Raw genomic sequence first — 20,748 nt, 5'->3', positions numbered from 1 at the left:
ATTATTATTATTTTAAAAATTCTGTAGGCTGAAGAGCGGTGTACTATGCCGCTGCCTGCCCGCTCCCTTTGGGGAGGGGGGAGGGGAATCGAAAACCAATAGCGAAAAAGAAATTTATAGAAGAAAATACGATCAACAGATTCTCAGTGAAGGGAATGTAAGATGTTCTTATGTAATCGTAGAAGTGTCACTCATTGAGTACCGTTCCAGGAAGGTACGAGAGAGCACACTGTCTCACTACTGTGGACGAGTCCAGAATCGGTCACTTACTCTGACACTGTCTTGGTCCTAAAATGCTGCGTCGGAGACTTCTTGTATGGCACTCGTAATCACACTTGGATACGCGGTGGGATTTGCATTGCTATAGAGCTGCAGTTGTACTATAAAGGCCACCCGCAGCATTGATACCAAGAGGCGGGCGTTGCCACGTGGCTTCACGTATGCGAGCTAGTGCCGACTGTGTCTAGAGAATGTGGCACCCTGCAGCAGTTGTCGCAGGGAATTGAGCTGCCCTGACTCGTGGGCGTTCGACAAGGTGGCAACCCACAGAACTAATGTGTGTAGCGTGTGGAGGGACCATCAGGAACCAGTCATACACTGCAACTACCGCTATTAGTGCCACTATTGAAGATTCAAATCAGGTTCACTATAACGATTGTGAGCGTTAGTTAATTTTAGGCTCGACCTGGTGAGATGTTAGACGAGAATGACTTAAAGGTGGCAAAGACGCCATTATCAACATCTCACTGAATCAGAACGTGGTCGTGTAGTAGGGCTACGAAAAGATGGATTTTCCTTCTACGATATTGCAGAGAAACATTGCATGAATGTAACAGCTGTACATGACTAATAGTAGCGGTCTTCACGAGGTCGTAAGTCACAAAAAGACAAAGACAGAGCTCCTGACGGTCTAGTGGCGCTCCCAAGAGGGAACAGCAACGTGTCGGCGTATGACTCTAATTCATCACACTGCATCTGCAACAGCAATGTAAACCGCAGTTGGCATTACAGTGACAACGGACTGTTGCAAATTCGTTACTTCAAGGACTGTTCCGAGCCAGACCCCCGGTAGCAGGCATTCCGCTGACAACAAACTACTGCCATTTGCGGCTTCTTTGGTGTTAGGCAAGAGCTCATTGGAGTGCAGGGTGGAGGTCTGTTGTATTTTCTGATGAAAGTTGGTTCTGCCTCTGTGCCAGTGATGGCTGTTAAAAAAAAAATGGCTCTGAGCACTATGGGACTCAACATCTTAGGTCATAAGTCCTCTATAACTTAGAACTACTTAAACCTAACTAACCTAAGGACATCACACACACCCATGCCCGAGGCAGGATTCGAACCTGCGACCGTAGCAGTCCCGCGGTTCCGGACTGCAGCGCCAGAACCGCTAGACCACCGCGGCCGGCAGTGATGGCTGTGTGTTGGTTGAAAGGAGGCCAGTTGAAGGCCTGGAACCGATCTGTCTACGTGCTAGATGCACCAGACATGTGTCTGGAGTAATGGTCTGGAGGGCGATTTGGTATCACAGCAATATATCACGCACCCTGAGTGCAATTTTGTACGTCAGTCTGGTGATTCGATCGGTTGTGCTGCCATACATACACAGCATTCCTGAGGATGTTTGCCAACAGAATAAAGCTTACCCACTTACCAACATACCACTGTTGTGAAATATGTCTACAAAGTGTCGACATGTTTTCTTGGCCTTCTCAATCACCAGATATATCTCCAATCAACTTGTATCGGATTTCATCAACGGTCTGCCAACTGTACCACATATTGTGTGCACGTTTGCATGCTTGCATTCAACATTCTGGAGGTTACACCAGTTATTAATGTATCAGCATTTCACATTTGTAAAGCCTTACCTCGTACTAACATTAACCTGTGATCTTGCAATGTTAATCACTAACGTATGTTACCTAGACAAATGTATTCCCAAAATTTCATTACTCTAAATGTATTAATTTTTGCTGTTTCGATATTCTCCGTCAGTGTATGTTCCACTTGAAAAGGCTCTGACAGCTGTCTCAATTCTCATTCCTCCCTTCTCACCAAAATAAATTTTTTGACCGAGCAATGTTGCGCAGTGATTGGCACACTGGACTCGCATTCAGGAGGATGACGGTTCACATCTGCGTCCGGCTATTCTGATTTTGGTTGATTTCTTTAAATCGCTGCAGGCAAATGCTAGGATGGTTCCTTAGAAAGGGCATGGCCGATTTCCTTCGTCATCATTCCCTAATCCGATGGGACCGATGACCTCGTTGATTCTTCCCCTCCTCCCCCCCCCCCAACCAATCAACCACCCAAAAATTTTGGAATGCAATCAAATACGTTCATTTTTGTACTGAAAGAGATTAACAGTAAGTCAGCACAGAGAGAAGACACTGCCAGTGGCAGACAAAGAGAAGAGACAGTGATGTTGGGAAGAGGAAGTGACAGTGAGAGTAATAGATAAAATGGGAGACAAGGAAAGAGATGATATTGATAGTTAGTGAAGGACAGTTGCAATAAAAGAGAAAGAGAGATGGATGGGGGTAGAAACACGGAAGCAAAAGAGAGAGAGTGGAAATGTAAGATACAGATGAGGGACATCATACGTAGGCTTGAGGGGTCTGGAACCTATCAGACTGACAAACTTTAGCGTATAGGTGTAGTAGACGCCACATTTTGCGCAGAAATTTTAAGCAAGTTGGTATAGAGGAAAATACCAGCTATACCCCCAGAATTTTTAAGTACTGTGGAGACAGTGGCATTGAAAATGGAAGACAAAAGGAAATAGTGTCAGTTAGAGTCGAGATAGTGGTAGTGGGATGTACTGTAATCAGTGAGAGAAAAAGGAGACAGTGGGAGAGAGTTATATTTAGACAGTGGCAGTGAAAGTGAGGTGCTGAGTGTGAAGGATTAACTAAAAAAGAGGCTGAGCAAAAAGATTAAGAATGTTCTGTGTTAAAAGAACACGAATATGATCACACGCCAAAATTTTGGGTGATGAAAGCGCAATCAGGATTGAGGCTGCTGCTTTCCCACTTTTCTGTCAGTGTTTTTAGGAGCAAAATATTTGCGCTTTTTACGTTTTTTGCCAAGACAGGAGCATTATTTCGCTGGTTATAACAAACTGTTATTCATACAGAAAATTATCTGTAAATTCATTTTCAGAAAGCTTGTTCGTCATGCGGGAAACAGTTGTACTAGCCAGGAGCTACGTGATTGGGAAAATTTCTTTGGTTTGCTGGTCTCCTGTTTCCGCCGTCGCAATGCACTTAATCTCTTAGAGCAGCATGTAGCACCTCAAAGGTAATCACTAAGCTCTTTGCTGAATCTCCCCTCCTAAAACACGGGTGTGACTGCTTGCCCCTCTTCAGCTGTCTTCATTTATGTACCATCACTGGAGCCATCACAGGGTCAGCTTTTCGATTGTTTTAGGTGATGCATGCAGTTGTGAATCGCCAATCGACTGTCACCAAAAAACTGAGAAGAGGAGAGGGTATTAACTTACTCATGAATAGTTATTCCTGAGTACCAGTCTGTCTGAAGCATTCTACTACTATAACAGCAAACATTTTTCACACTCCGCAAATGCATCACATACAAACAGATCCATTCTTTTATTTTAAACAGTGAAAAAATATTTTCATGTATCGTGAATACTGTTCCTTCATTTTAAACAGTGCAAACATATTTTCATGTATCTTGAATATTGTGACAAATTAAAACTGTGTACTTTTTATAAATAATTATTAACTGCATACACACCAACGCTCGTAAAATAATGTCAAAGGCGTCGGTCTTTTACAAGACGCAATGCCAAGTTCCTTTACCAGAATGTATCTTGGAAGTACTTAATGTTCACCAAACCCACTAAAATCTACCTCACACAAATACATACAACAGATCAAGAAGTTAGCGGAAATGTACGGATGCATCAAGTATCGATCCTGTAACAGGCTGGTACATCTCAGTTTCGCTATGTTCATGACAGTAAGGTTTCCACAGGTTTGAGCCCTCCATTCAGGCTTACAAACTATCCGATCCTCAGCTTCTGTACACTAGTACTCTAAGGTGTCAAACAAATAACACACCCTACATCGAATTCCTGAAAAAATTCCAGTTAAATCGATGTTATGCTACGTAGTTACGTGAAACTGTATGAATTATGGATAGAAAAAGCAAATAAACAAGCCAGAATTCGTGAATATAAACCTCTAACACTCGCACCAGTAATTGCATGCAAGTAATTTCCCAGATCCGAGCTCAAGACACAATTCTGAGGGAAAGAGAATTTTACGACAGCAACACCCATCCCAAGGTTAGGCCGAAACCCACATGGTCGTACATCTGGTGGTCACAATGAGATGCCGGAGCCACTGCGCAGACCATCGGCAAAAGCCGTCCTTGACCCTGCTTTTAACGATGACACTTTGGAAAGCCTTCCTACAGGAACGCCTGGAGATGGCACATAGACGTGTGGAGCAACCCAACGCAAAACAATAGTGACTCACTGTAGCCACCTGTGTTAAAACTTGCATGAAAAGAAATTCTGTTTATCCCAGTATTACCTAGCAGAAGTTAAACTCTGCCCTACAAAAGAAACGACGCCTGTGATAAGCTACAAAAACTCTAATGGGTGGAGTTATAACAAGTACGAAAGCTCTGATTGTCCAGAAAGAAACCACGTGGCCATAAGCTTTGATATTGGCAAATGTAGACAGAGAAATTCGCTCTTTCTCTTGCAGCAAATCGTCGAGTGTTTGTGCAAGGTGACTCACACCGCGCTGAGACAATTGTGAGAGTCATTACGTGAACACTTGTTCAAAGGCTCGTCCTAACTCATAAGGAATTAAACTGCAGCCTCCTAGTACGGGGAATTGCACTGAGCACAGACAGTTAATGATTAAGAGCGATTTGAGGACAACAACGTATGCGATATTCCAACCAAATAGTGTGTACCATGCCAATTAGCTTGGGAACAACTAAGAGTCTCGGCTTCACTGAAGACGTAGGAAATGTGTCAGACTGGGGTTTAACAGTCAAGAGAGATTTAGAATAGATTCTCAGGTTCACAGCTCGCGCTGACAGCAGCCACTTCTGCCGCTGACGAAAGGTAAACACGCGCGCTCGCTCTACACCAGCAAGTGATATTCAATTGACACTCGGAACTGTGGTCGTGTCCGTCTCTCATAATTTTTTCGTACATTCGACCATGACCTGTAGTTAAACATATTCACGACTGTCTGGTTTAATTGAAACAGAAACGCGAGATATCCGGTTTAACGAATAGAATTGGTCAGCCTCTGTAGAGTGCTTTATACCCAGAAGTTACTGAATTGTTTTCATTGTGTACTTCTTTCTGATTGCTCTTCACTGACCCGCATCCATTGATTGGGAATTTTAATTGTGCATTTTTAGCTTAACTGATATCTCTGGGCCCAACTGTATTTTTTTTTTGTATTTTATCGACCCCAAGATATGGTCGTCAACCATGTTACTGTTAAAGAGTTAAGAATACTTACAAACGTCGCTTACCAGCTGAGAACACCCAATATAAATATTTTACCATCCTGTACGTATTATAATTATGATATTATGAAGTCACACTTAGAGAAAAAATAACCATGACAACGAAAATCTAAGCTTGTCATTTTCACTAACATATAGTTACTCTTGAACTCTTACTCTTGAACTCTGTCAACGATAACGTTTCCTGTACCGGGAGTATAGTGGAACCGACATTGAAGTTATGGTCTGATTACTTCAACGTCGATACTGCTGCGCGCCTCTGAACTCTGCATGTGTGAGATGGTATCTTCCTACCTTGCAGGCTGTAGGTTCAACACCAGATTTCGGAAGCACTCGCAGAGCGTCCTTGCGCAACTGTGGTAAGAAGATAGATGAGAACCAATCCCACAAATGTTAGGGTACTTCAGCTACTCGCCTTAAATATCAGACACTCTGTAGTATAAGTTTCTAGGGCATAATTTCGCTATCAAGCGGCCTATCTTAGGTCGTTTTGTAGTCCTTTTAAGCAATATAGCTCCACGTTGTGTAGCTAATTATGTAGCGGCTGATTGTGTGGCTTCACTGCGTAAACATAGCATAGCCCAATTAATCGTTAATTAATTAATGTATAATGAAATATATACAATTGCGTGGGGGTATTGTAATAATGCAAACATTGTAAGGTGCCACCAACAGCAGGAATGGAAGACATACTTTGTAATTACTTTCATTTTCTATGAATCATTTACTTATTTTATACTTGTTCTACTCTAATCATCACAACACTAGGCTCACTACTTCCACAATATTTAAAAAGTTAAATGTTTCATGCTTACGTATATATAGCATGGAGCGATCTTGGCATACCGAGGAAGTTAATTAATTTGTTGAAGGTATGTACAGCAGAGACAAAAGCCAAGGTGAAATACCAGAGGGACCTACCCAAGGAATTCAACATGTAACCTCCCCCTCACTTATCGACCTTAATGACAGTGAAAAATTAAACCGCGTGTACCTAATGGAAATTTGGGAAATGCAATCGTCACCGAAGTTAAACTGTCGGTAAAGAGGGAGGAAAGGGTTACATCTAAATGAAAGGAAAAATGCAAATGAAACTGGTGGAAATTAATTTTGAAAAGGGGGTAAAGTTAATAAAGAAAGTAAATGTGCGGACGTTACGTTAACAATTAATTAGCGGTAATTAGGTATTTGAGATTTGGGGGAAATTACTGTCGCCAGTCCTAAGGACAATTACTATAGTAACTGAAAAAGAAAGATTATTACACATATAATTAGCACTAGAAGCGTGGCAACTGAAGGTTGACAAGTGTAGTGTGAAAACTGAAAGTTTGTCAGAAGTAATAAATTTCGCTACACTCTGACTTAATTTAGCAAAAGAATTAATAAAACCGGAAAATCGAAAGTTAATTTAGTGACTGAAGTTAATAGTGAGCTTTCTTTCTGAAGCACATCGAAATTCAGTCAAATACGGTTAGTCTTGGACTACCTCAACAATCATTTCAAAAGCTACTTGAATCTACGCAATTTAGAAATAAGGGATTTAACTTTGAACTTGAATTAAATGATTCTGAACAATTAACAATAGTAAAATTTAGTACGTACCAAGCTGAGCTGCAGTCACAGGTAAGCTAAAATACGGTAACAAAACTCGCACTCTTAATGTGTGCTTGTGTAATCTGAATATTGTAGCCAGCTATGAATACCTTAACTGAACTTTGAAATTAAAGCAGTGAAATAGGATAATGTTACTTTAATGCTGGCGTTTGAATTTCGACGACACTCGGGTTCATTCCGGAAAAGGAAGGGACCCTGCTTGGTAATGCAATTGGGACAATGAGCAACAAAGGTTCATTCTACGTTGCTGTAATTTTGTGATTTGGACCGTTTTAAAAGCTGAGGTCTGCCATACAGTTCTAAAACTTTACGTGCGTCCAGTCTTCCTTGTCGGTTGATTGAAGGTTTGAAGCCGTCGATCGAGGAGGTGGCGACAGTCACTCATTGTCGGCCGTCGCTGTTGCAGAAGCTGGATGTTGGCGCGCCTTCTTCTCGACACGGTCACCAGACGAAACGGGCTCTTGATGTGCGCTAGCTAATGTTTCCCGTCCGCGGCACCATGTCAGAAACTATCATCGCAAGTCGAGCGCAATTACATGCTGCCAAACCCCGAAAGCGCGGCAACTCGCGGGAGCTTCACACAACACACCTGCTCCACTCGCTACTCCCGCCAGACTCTCTCTCTGCTCAGCCCGCGCTCCACGCGGCAGAGTTAACACTACCAAAGATCCTACACACTTTGATTCTTCACACGACCTATCGATGTAATCGTTCGATAGCAGTTTTCCCTAGGCAAGACCCAGCGTAAAAATACAAATAATATTTACGAAACAAACCAATTATACATCGACATAAGAGCAATAATATATATATATATATATATATATATATATATATATATATATATATATATATATAAAAATAGTAAAACAATTACAATATGTAAAGACACAGAAATGTCATATATCCAGGTAACAAAAATAAGGAAAACAAATTTATAGTACAATAGATGGAAATAAGAGGATATGCATTTCCGGCGTTACAAACACCACGTGTAAAACAGGGTCATGCCATTTCACCATCGATTTTTAGTTTATCCAGGGATCAAGTAGTTCGGCACATGAAAAGAGAGGATAAAGGGATGAAGATAAATGGAAGAACACGGCTGTTGGGATATGTAGACGATATTGCAGCCATAGCGGAGAGATGGTAGAAGCCATAGAGGACTTAGCTATGAACACCAGTACGGTTGGACTGATGGTTAATATGAGAGACTGAAATGATAGGAGTATTCATAAAATCCCCTAATAATGCCCCATATTAGGTTGGAACATGGAATGTAACCAGAGTGGAAAATTTTGAATATTTCATCACCTGGCTCAATAAACATAATAACCTACAACAAGAAATTGATCAAGTTATTGTCAATGGGTCTAAAACTTATTTTAGACTCAAGCAGATAACGTCATCAAAAATCTATCAATTAAGACCAGTCTTAAAGCCTATAATGCAGCTACAGTAACGGTGTCGTTATATGGGATAGAAACGTTAATCACCACATCAAGATGAAGAGACCTGCTGATCGTTGAAAGGAAATAATGAGAAAGCTCTTTGGACCAGTTCGCGAAGAGAACACATGGAGACGGAGAAAGAACCAGGAACTGTACGACCTATTGAAACAACCGAACATCGTACATAAAATAAAAGCGGGCAGAATAAGCCTGCCAAGGCACAGTGCCAGGAGCCCAGGAACGTACTGGCCCAAGCTGTGCTTATGGGACAACCTGATGGAACTGGTCCAATTGAAAGACCAGAGGAGTGGTGAGAGGATGAACTGCAGAAGGACCTTTAGCAGTTTAGTGTCTTTGAGAACTGGATCCAAGGGCACAAGATCGTCATTTTATGGAAGAACATTGTAAGGTCGTCGCATGATCTGCAGGGACCGTGATCGCCGATACGCACTGATGAGCCAGAACATTATGACCACTGCCCACCACGACGCTGGATGCCGCCTGGTGGAGTTGCGGGCACGTGACATGGTAACAAAAGTATGTGAGAGGAGCAGATACGGAGGGGCGAACACCCTAGTGAAGATACGGGCTGCAAATGGGGACATCCACTGAGATAAGCGACTTTGACGAAGGGCACATTAGTTTTGCGCAGAGCCTGAGAACGAATATCTCGAAGACGGCGAATCTGGTCGAATGTTCACATGCTACTGCCGAGAGAATCTACGGAAAGAGGTAGAAAGGCAGTGACACTTATACTAGGTGCTAAGTGATTTTACTTTTGTGTGGAGCCACAGTCATATACAAATCTTTGAGAGGTATAACCGCCATTTGACTGTACAACAGGTTTTATTCCACAATCTAGATTTCGGCCTTAGGCCACAAATATTAAAATTCCTTAGACTGCAGCAAAACACAAGTCATCGTGAAAACATGTATCTTCGGTTATGTAAACCAATTTTGTCAACCGTAAAAGTGACAACATTTGTGTAACAGGCTAATTTACCGGCTATTAGCATGACACCTCCACTCAGTGGCTGCTTAGTCACAGTATAGCAATGTTTAGAACCTCTGACTTGGTCGTCTATTTTAGTCCACAACCATATCTAGTGAACAAGTCACGCTAATAGCCAGTGAATTATCCTATTACACAAATGTTCTCGCATTTACTGTTAACAAAATTGGTTTATCTAACTGATGATACATGTTGTGACGATTACTTGTGTTCTACTCAAGTCTAATGATTTGTAATACTTGTAACAACTGATACTGGCCTAAAGCCGAAATCTAGATTGTGGAATAAAACCTGTTGTACATTAAATGGCGGTTATTTCTTTCAAAGAGGTGCTAAATGGCTGGACGTCCACGACTCTTCACAGATCGTGGTGTTCGGAGACCTGTCTGCTCTCTAAAGTAGCATAGATGACGATCTGTGGCATCTCTACCGAAAGAGCACAATTTTGGGGACGCACAAGTGTTTCGGAGCACATCGTACATTCTTGAACATGGAGATCCCCAGAAGACCATAACTTCGTGTTCACGCGTTGACTCAACGACATCGTAAGTACGATTGCAGTGGACATTTTGACCATCCGAGTTCGAGAGCTGATCATTGGGAACAGGTCAGCTCTTCGGGTGCATCACAGTTTCGGTACACTAGGTAGAAGTTCGTCTTCACAAAAACCGGCATCGAGGTGAACGGCAGCGTGAAACCTGCAGCACGTCATGGACGCAGGTTGGTGGGATCAGTATTATGCTATGGAAGACTTTCCGCTGTGCTTGCATGGGACCTGTGGTAGTTATGGAACACACGCTGACAGCTGCGATCCACCTGCAACCCTGCATGCATTATGTCATCTTGCAGCAGTGTAATCGCCTGTCTCTCAGAGCCAGAACCGTGCTTCAGTAGTTTGAGAAGAATTATAGTGAACTCACGTTGAAGTCTCGACGACCAAATTCGCCTGATGTAAATCCTTTGGAACCCATCTGGGTCGTTATCGGGCGCCATCACCGTGTACGCAAGTAGGTGGCCCATTATATACGCGATATACATGACCTGTGCGTAGATACCTAATGCCACATACCTCCACAAACCTACCAACAAACTGCTGGATCACTGACACACAAAATCACTGATGTATTTTGTTCCAAAGATGGACAAACAAGCTATTAAGCAGGTAGTCATAATGTTCAAAATGGTTCAAATGGCTCTGAGCACTATGGTTCAAATGGTTCAAATGGCTCTGAGCACTATGGGACTCAACTTCTGAGGCCATTAGTCCCCTAGAACTTATAACTACTTAAACCTACCTAACCTAAGGACATCACACACACGCAAGCCCGAGGCGAGATTCGAACCTGCGACCGTAGCGGTCGCGCGGTTCCAGACTGTAGCGCCTAGAACCGCTTGGCCACTCTGGCCGGCAGTCAGAATGTCTTGGCTCACCAGTGTATATGTATGTATGAAAATACCTCCTCAAACTGTTACTTTTAACAAACTTATTTCTTTTTGTACATGTAGTTTTAGGTTCAGTGGCAGGAGAAAGGTAAGGCTGATTTGGTCGATAAACTGTATAGTGCAGGGGGATCAGGCGGCGAGATGGTGTGGCAAAGATGAATCAGCAAGCGCGCCAGTTGAGTACTACAGGCAAAATGTTTATGAGTGTACAGATCAGTTGCTGGGCATAGTTTCTTCCAAATTGAACCAAGCCTGACAAATTACTTATAATTGCACTGAAAATGTGTCACTACGCACTAATATGTTAGAAGGTAAATGATTCCCAAACGCCATAGGGTGGGCAGGTTTGAAGCCCAAAGTACGTCCTTCCGTAAACCACACTGACAATGGAGCTAACGGAGTGCTGGATCTCAGTTCTGGTCTCCTATAGAACGCTTGAATCGCGCAAGCTTCGAGTGAACCAGTGTACATAATTACAAAAGTTTGAAGGAGTGACACAGAACTTCGTTTCCCAAAAGAACTTTTACCAGACCATGGAAATGTTCTTAGGGTCCCAGGCTCGCTCACTTTGGGAAGAACAAGCCAAGGAAGAAGACGTCTGTAAGGAGTCGTCTACATTATACCACATGATTGGTGACATCTGGGCCACGATTGTACACAGTGTGTTGATTGTTAGCTCAATGCCTACAGCTAGGCCACAGAAAATGATAGCCATGCGCAATCCCAGAAGCCCTATCATCCTGTCCTTTCTTCTAGTCAGTTTTTTGGATGTGATCCTTTCTCGCCGATTCTGCTCAGAACCTCCTCATTCCCTGCCTTATCAATCCACCTAATGTTCAACATTCGTCTGTAGCACTCTAATCAAATCCTTCTATTCTTTTCTGCTCCGCTTTTCCCACAGTCCACATTTCACCATCATACAATGTTGTACTCCAAACGTGTACTCTCAGAAATTTCTTCCTCAGGTTACTAGATTTGATACTAGTAGACTTTCCTTGGCCAGTAATGTTCTTCCTGCCAGTGCTAGTCTGCTTCTTACTTTCTTATTACCGGATCCATCGGGGGCTATTTTACTGTCTAGGTAGCAGAATCCGTCTTACTCCGTGATCCCCAGTTCTGATATTAAGTTTCTCACGGTTCTCATTCTGGTACTGCTAATTACATTCGTCATTCTTCGATTAACCCACAGTCCATACTATGTACCCATTAGCCAATCAACAGGTCCTCTAATTCTTCTTCAATTCCACTAAGTATAGCCACGTTGTTAGCAAATTTTAACATTGTTATCCTTTGGTCCTGAATTTTAATTTCACTCTTGAACCTTTCTTTCCTTTGCTTTTTCGATGTATAGTTTGAACAATAGAAGCGATAAACTGTATCCCTGTCTTATACCGTTTTCAATCCGATCACTTCGTTCTTTGTCTACCACTCTTATTATTCCTTCTTAGTTCTTGTACATATTGTATAGTACCCGTCTTTCTCTATATCTTACCCCAAAGATTCTCAGAATTTCAAACATTTGCACCGCTTTATCCCAGGTCGATAAATCCTGTTAACGTGTCATGATTTTATTCAGTATTGCTTCTGTTATGAACCGCAACGTCAGAATTGCTTCTCCGTTGCCTTTGCCTATCCTAATGCCAAACTAATCGTCGTCTAAATTTTCTCGATTTTCCTTTTAATTCTTCTGTACATTGTTCTTGTCAGAAACTTGGACGCATGAGGTACAAAACTGACTGTGCGATAATTCTCGCACTCGTCGACCCTTGCAATATTTGGAACTGTGTGGATGATGTTTCTCCGAAAGTCTAATGCTACATACAGTGAACTTCGAGGTTATATATCCTAGTACGTTGTCCTCGACAGGCAACGAGTATCGTCAAGAGTGTCTCAGGGACATGTCATAGAACCGCTACTTTCTGTACATCAGTAAATGATTTGGCGGACAGGGTGGGCAGTAATCTGCAGTGGTTTGCTAATGATATTGTCGTGTACAGGTAGGTGTCGAAACCGAGTGGCTGTATGAGGATACAAGATGACGTAGACAAAATTTCTAGTTGGTGTGATTACAGCCAGCTAGTCTAAATGTAGAAAAATATAAGTGAATGAGGATGAGAAGGCAAAACAAACTCTCAACCTCCGGATACCATATTATTGGTGTCCTGCTTCACACAGTCACGTAGTTTTAATATCTGGACGTAAAGTAGCAAAGCGATAAGAAACGGAACGAGCGTGTGAAGATTGCGGTAAGCAAGGTTAATGGTCGATTTCGGTTTATTGACAGAATTGTAGAAAATTGTGGTTTAGCTGTAAAACAGACTGCTTACATGACGCTAGTACGATGTATTCTTCAGTATTGGTAGAGTGCTTGGGATTCGGACTATGTCAGATTAAATTCAGTAATTCAGATGCGAGCTGCTACATTTGTTGTCGGTAGTTTCGAACAAGATGTAAGTGTTACGGAGATGCTTCAGGAACTCAAATGGGAATACCTGGTACGAAAGCGACAATCTTTCCTAGGAACACTACTGAGAAAGTTTAGAGAACAGGTATTTGAACCTGACTGCAGGATAATTCTACTGCCGCAAAAAAGGACAGGAGAAATTAGGTCTTATGCGGAGTAGTCTGAAATTTAAGAGATAAGTCAGGAAGAATCAATACGCAAAGAAGTGGGATACGCAAGTACTAAGGAATGACGAGATACGCCTGACGTTCTCTAAGGCTACAGATACGGCAATACGGAATAGCAGAGTAGGCACTACAGTTGAAGAGGGATGGACATCTCTAAAAAGAGCAATCACAGAAGATGGAAAGAGAATCATAGGAGCTAAGAAGGTAGCTACAAAGAAACCATTGCTAACAGAAGAAATACTTCCGTTGATCGATGAAAGATGAAAGTACAAAAACGTTCAGGGAAATTCAAGGCCGGCCGAAGTGGCCGTGCGGTTAAAGGCGCTGCAGTCTGGAACCGCAAGACCGCTACGGTCGCAGGTTCGAATCCTGCCTCGGGCATGGATGTTTGTGATGTCCTTAGGTTAGTTAGGTTTAACTAGTTCTAAGTTCTAGGGGACTAATGACCTCAGCAGTTGAGTCCCATAGTGCTCAGAGCCATTTGAACCATTTTTGAAATTCAAGAATACATGTATACAAGTCACTAAGGAATGAAATTAATAGGAAGCGCAGGGAGGCTAAGGAGAAAAGGCTACAGGAAAAATGTGAAGAAATCGAAAAAGAAATAATTGTTGGAAGGACTGACTCAGCATATAGGAAAGTTAAAACGACCATCGCTAAAATTAAAACCAAGGATTGTAACATTAAGACTGCAATGGGAATTCTAATGTTAATTACAGAGGAGAGAGCGAATAGGTCGAATGAGTGCACTAAAGGCTTCTGTGTGGCGGAAGATGTGTCTGATGTCATAGAAGAATAAACAAGAGTCGATTTAGAAGAGATAGGGGATCCAGTAGTACAATCGGAATTTAAGAATGCTTTGGAGGACTTAAGACCAAATAAGACAGAAGGAATACTTAACATTCCATCAGAATTTCTAAAATCATTGGGAGAAGTGGCAACAATACTATTATTCACGTTCGTGTGTAGAATGTATGTGTCTGACGACACACAGTTTTACTTTCGGAAAAACATGATCCACACAATTCCGAAGAATGCAACAGCTGACAAGTGCGAGAATTCTAGCACGATCATCTTAACATCTCATATGTCATGCATCCAAGTTGATGACAAGAATAACATACAGAAGAAAGGAAAATAAAATTGAGGCTGTGTTAGGTGACGATTTTCCAGGCGAGAAGGCAGGCCGGTCCCATTAGTGTCGAGGTCCGGTATGCCGGCCAGTCTGTGGATGGTTCTTAAGGCGGTTTTCCATCTGCCTCGGCGAATGCGGGCTAGTTCCCCTTATTCCACCTCAGATAAACTATGTCGGCGATTGCTGCGCAAAGACTGTCTCCACGTAAGGGTACAGCGTAATTACTCTACCACACAAACATTGGGGTTACACTCGTCTGGTGTGAGACGTTCCCGGAGAGGTCCACTGGGGGCCGAACCGCACAATAACTGTGGGTTCGGTGTGGGGCGGCGGTGGGGTGAGTGGACTGCTGTAGCCAGTTGTGGGGTTTTGTACCATTGCGGGCTACGGTGGGGACGAAGCCTCTCCGTCGTTTCTATGTCCCCAGTTCAAAACAATACAACAGGGTACGATCAGTTTGGCTTTAGGAACGGTAAAGGCAGCAGAGACGCAATAACGACATTGCCTTTCCTAATGGAGCAGAGACTAAAGAAAAATCAAGACACGTCCATAGGAGTTGTCGACCTCAAAAATGCGTTCGATAATGTAAAATGGTGCAAGATGTTCAAAATTCTGCAAAAAATAGGGGTAAGCTATAGGGAGAGACGGGTAATAAACAATATGTACAAGATCCAAGAGGTAATAATAAGAGTTGACGACCAAAAACGAAGAGATCGGATTGAAAAGGGTATAAAACAGGGCTGTATTCTTTCGCCCCTATTGTTCAAACTGTACAGCAAAGACGCAATGATTGAAATAAATGAAAGATTCAGGAGTGGAATCAAAATTCAAGGCGAAAAGATATCAACGATACGATTCGCTGATGACATTGCTATTCTGAGTGAAAGTGAAGAAGAATTACGTGACCTGCTAAATACAATGAACAGAGTAATGAATACGGAATGCAGACTGAGAGTAAATCAAAGAAAGAGGAAAGTAATGAGAAGTAGCAGAAATGAGAATACCGAGGAACTTAACGTCAGGGTTGATGGTCAAGAAATAGATGAAGTTCAGGAATTCTGCTACCTAGGCAGCAAAATAACCAATAACAGCAGGAGCAAGGAGGACACCAAACGCAGACAAGTACTGGCAAAAGGTGCATTCCCGGTCAAGAAAAATCTACTGGTATGAAACATAGGCCTTAATTTGAGGAAGAAATTTCTGAGAATATACGTTTGAAGCACAGCATTGTATGGTGGTGAAAGATGGACTGTGGGAAATCTGGAACAGAAGAGAATTAAAGCATGTGATATGTGGTGCTACAGACGAACGCAGAAAATCAGGTGGAATAAGGTCAGGAATGAGGAGGTTCTGCGCAGAAACGGAGAGAAAAGGAATACGTGGGAAACACTGACAAGGAGAAGGGGCAGGGTGGCAGGACATTTCTTAAGACATCAAGGAATGATCTCCATGGTACTAGAGGGCAAAAACTTTAGAGGAAGACAGAGATTGGAATATATCCATCAAATAATTGAGGATGTAGGTTGCAAGTGCTACTCTGAGATGAAGAGATCGGAACAGATGAGGAATCCGGAGAGGGCAGCATCAAACTAGTCAGATCACTAATGACGAAAAAAACGGAGGTGTATAGACAGGAGCTTCTCCCTCGCTCTATTTGCGAATGGAGTAGGAAAGCGAGTGACTACGAGTGGTACGAGGTATTTTCCACCAGGCGCCGTACTATGGATTGCAAAGTATCTTTGTAGATGTGTATGTAGGCATGTGCTGCTTTAGGAAATTGATATCCAGGCCGTGACCTTCAAATGCTACAATTATAATGAAAACCGAAGGCGTTAAATCGGTAAAAATCCTTCTGAGACTTTTATCTCGTTGGGCATGGTACGGCAACTCTGAACTGTCATGTAATAATCGTGTGCCTGTAATATTAGACAGGTACTGTGCAGCTTTTCTGGTCTGAGAATTTCCTGGAGAAATTAGTACTACTTTCAAAATCATATCCTCAACTTCTGATTAAATCGTGGTGGCCTTCCTTCTCTCCCGGCACGAGCGAAATTCACCTATTGTCGAATACGCTGAGGAATCCATGTCAACGTACAGCTCTTAGGGACTTCGATCACGGAATTTTTGTCGGCATTGCCTAGCATAAGTGAACTGCATGTGGTTAGTTAGATAGATAATCAGTTACATGTTCCTACATGATCCGTAGATCACTTGAAGGATTCTTTTATCGTACATTAATGAACATATCATTTTAATCCTACTAATGCAACTAAACTTAAAAAAATAAGTTTTTATTTTATTTATTTATTTATTGGCTTCCAATTTCTAAGTAGAAATTCATCAATAATAGAACGAGCAGTGTAGGTGAAATGATCTTAAATTAAATTTAAAATTTGCTCGCTACCTTTCAGACATTTTATGTTGTCGAGCAAACGGGCAAACATTTTTATTACTGCAAATTGAACTCCTCTGAGTTACACACAGCTTTAACACTGGGTAACAGAGGTCATTTTTCCCTCTACTGTTGTAGGTATGTATATCACTGTGCTTCTCAAACTGTAATGGATTATTTACATTGGATTTCATTAACGAAAATATGTATTGAGGTGGTGGAAAAAAAAATTGGAAATTTGTGGTAAGGTCTTATGGGACCAAACTGCTGAGGTCATCGGCCCTTAATTTACACACTAATGAATCTAACTTAAACTAACTTTCATTAAGGAAATCACACACACCCATGCCCGAGGGAGGACTCGAACCTCTGACGAGAGCAGCCAAGCAAACCGCGGCAAGGCGCTTTATACTGCGCGGCTACCCCGCGCTGCTTAACGGTGGAGTTAAGATGCCTAGTTCCTTGAACACGTGCCTGCATGACATCCGTAGGTGAAAACTGATGCGCAAAGACAAGCAAAGCATGAAATCAGCGGCGACTCCTAAGTACACACTCGCAGTCATCTCGCAAACGTCAGATTTGTGAAAGCATGTTTACTGAAGCGCTTTTTTTCAGTTATCACATTCCCTCACCAGAGTTACTTTCCGTTTCTAATTATCTCACTCTCTACATCTTTTAGTGTTAATCAATAGTTATTCTGCTATTAACACATGATTAATTAGTGATTCGCAGTTTTCCTTCCATTATCGAAACGATATATGTTGTTTTTATGGTTCAAAATGGCTCTGAGCACTATGGGACTCAACATCTTAGGTCATAAGTCCCCTAGAACTTAGAACTACTTAAACCTAACTAACCTAAGGACATCACACACAACCATGCCCGAGGCAGGATTCGAACCTGCGACCGTAGCAGTCCCGCGGTGCCGGACTGCAGCGCCAGAACCGCTAGACCACCGCGGCCGGCGTTTTTATGAAATCATTTCTTACTGTGCTGAAGAGAGCGAATATTTTGGCTTATAAACGTGCGCACATAGACTCTACTGCCAATCGGTTTGGTAGCTGGAAATGCATAGAACCGTCTGCATGCCATCTTCTGCCTTGTGTCGCTTTCCGTACTCAGCATGTATGGATCAAATGGCTCTGAGCACTATGGGACTTAACAGCTGTGGTCATCAGTCCCCTAGAACTTAGAACTACTTAAACCTAACTAACCTAAGGACATCACACACATCCATGCCCGAGGCAGGATTCGAACCTGCGACCGTAGCAGCCGCGCGGTTCCGGACTGCGCGCCTAGAACCGCGAGACCACCGCGGCCGGCACTCAGCATGTAGGAGCTTCGGTCAGCACACTGCTCTCACTGCCATTGTAAGCTTTCCAACAGCTGGATCCGGTGCTTCTCACTCAGGCAACTCCTTAACTGGTATCACAAGACTACATTCCAGTCCTCCCAACAAAAAATAATCACCGGAAGTCCATAGCCAGTTGGTCGGCTGTTTCGTTACCCCCAACACCAACAAGGTCCTTGATCCACATAAACCAGACCCACTTAACGATTTGGTATAACATCAGCAGGTATTCGGTATTTAAGGTAATACCTCCCTTTCACCTTATCAATTAACGTAAGTGCTGTCACCGCTCATCGCGGAGAGTGAGGCCATGAGTATCACAAGATCTACATCTACGTGATTACTCTGCTATTCACAATAAAGTCCCTGGCAGAGGGTTCAATGAACCCCCTTCAAGCTGTCTCTCTACCGTTCCACTCTAGAACGACACACGGGAAAAACGAGCTCTTAAATTTTTCTGTGCAAGCCCCGATTTCTCTTATTTTATCGTGATGATCATTTCTCCCTATGTAGGTGGGTGGCAACAGAATGTTTTCGCAATCGGAGGAGAAAACTGGTGATTGAAATTTCATGAGAAGATCCCGTCGCAACGAAAAACGCCTTTGTTTTCATGATTTCCACTCCAATTCATCTATCATGTCTGTGACACTATCTCCCCAATTTCGCGATAATACAAAACGAGCTGCCCTTCTTTGTACTTTTTCGATGTCATCCGTCATTCCCACCTGATGCGGATCCCACACCGCACAGCAATACTCCGGAATATGGCGGACAAGCGTGGTGTAAGCAGTCTCTTTAGCAGACCTGTTGTGCCTTCTAAGTGTTCTGCCAATGATCGCCGTCTTTGGTTCGCTCTACCCTCAATATTATTTATGTGATCGTTCCAATTTAGGTTATTTGTAATGTAATCCCTAAGTAATTGTAAGCCTTCAGATTTGTGTGACTTATCGCTTTATCGAAATTTAGCTGCTTTCTTTTAGTACTCATATGTATAACTTCACACTTCTCTTTATTCAGGGTCAATTACCACTTTTCGCACCATACAGGTATCTTATCTAAATCATTTTGTAAGTCTTTCTGATCATCTGATGACTTTACAAGATGGTAAATGACAGCATCATCTGCAAACAATCTAAGACAGCTACTCAGATTGTCTCCTATGTCGTTAATATAGACCAGGAACAATCGAGGGCCTATAACAATTCCTTGGGGAACACCGGATATTACTTCTGTTTGACTCTCCATCTATTACTACGAACTGTGACCTTTCTGACAGGAAATCACGAACCCAGTCGCACAACTGAGGCGATGCTCCATAGGCACGCAGTTTGAGTAGAGGACACTTGTGAGCAACGGTGTCCAAAGCCTCCTGAAAATCTAAAAATATGGAATCACTTTGACATCCCCTGTTGATGGCACTTATTACTTAATGAGTATAAAGAGCTAGTTGTGTTTCACAAGAACGATATTTCCTGAATCCGTGCTGACTATGAGTCAATAAATCGTTTTCTTCGGGGTACTTCATAATGTTCGAATACAGTATATGTTTCAAAATCCTACTGCAAATCGACGTTATTGATATAGACCTGTAATTCAGCGGATTGCTCCTACTTCCCTTTTTGGGTATTGGTGTGACTTGAACAATTTTCCAATCCTTAGGTACGGATCTTTCTGTGAGCGAAATAAATGGTTCAAATGGCTCTGAGCACTATGGGACTTAACTTCTGAGGTCATCAGTCCCCTAGAACTTAGTACTACTTAAAAATAACTAACCTAAGTGTTGTGTCTAGACAAGACAGCCTTGACACAATGAGAGGAAGCCGAAAGGCACGCGCTTAAACTCACGCAGGCTGGCGTGAGGTCTGAAACAGGATACGTAATGAATGCTATAAAGAAAAGTACGTAGCTTCTGGAATACTTAACTTTAATCCACATTTGTAGAGCATCGCTCTTGATGACACATTAATAGAATCTCAATATCTATACTGGTAATGGCGCCTTGCTAGGTCGTAGCAAATGTAGCTGAAGGCTATGCTAACTATCGTCTCGGCAAATGAGAGCGTAATTCTCAGTGAACCATGGCTAGCAACGTCGGCTGTACAACTGGGCTGAGTCCTAGGATCTGTCTCTAGACCTGCCGTTTGGCGGCTCTCGGTCTGCAATTACTGACAGTGGCGACACGAGGGTCCGACGTAT

This window comes from Schistocerca cancellata, chromosome 7, assembly GCF_023864275.1.
Source record: "Schistocerca cancellata isolate TAMUIC-IGC-003103 chromosome 7, iqSchCanc2.1, whole genome shotgun sequence".
NCBI classification, from domain to species: domain Eukaryota; kingdom Metazoa; phylum Arthropoda; class Insecta; order Orthoptera; family Acrididae; genus Schistocerca; species Schistocerca cancellata.
Note: the sequence above shows the minus strand (reverse complement) of the source record.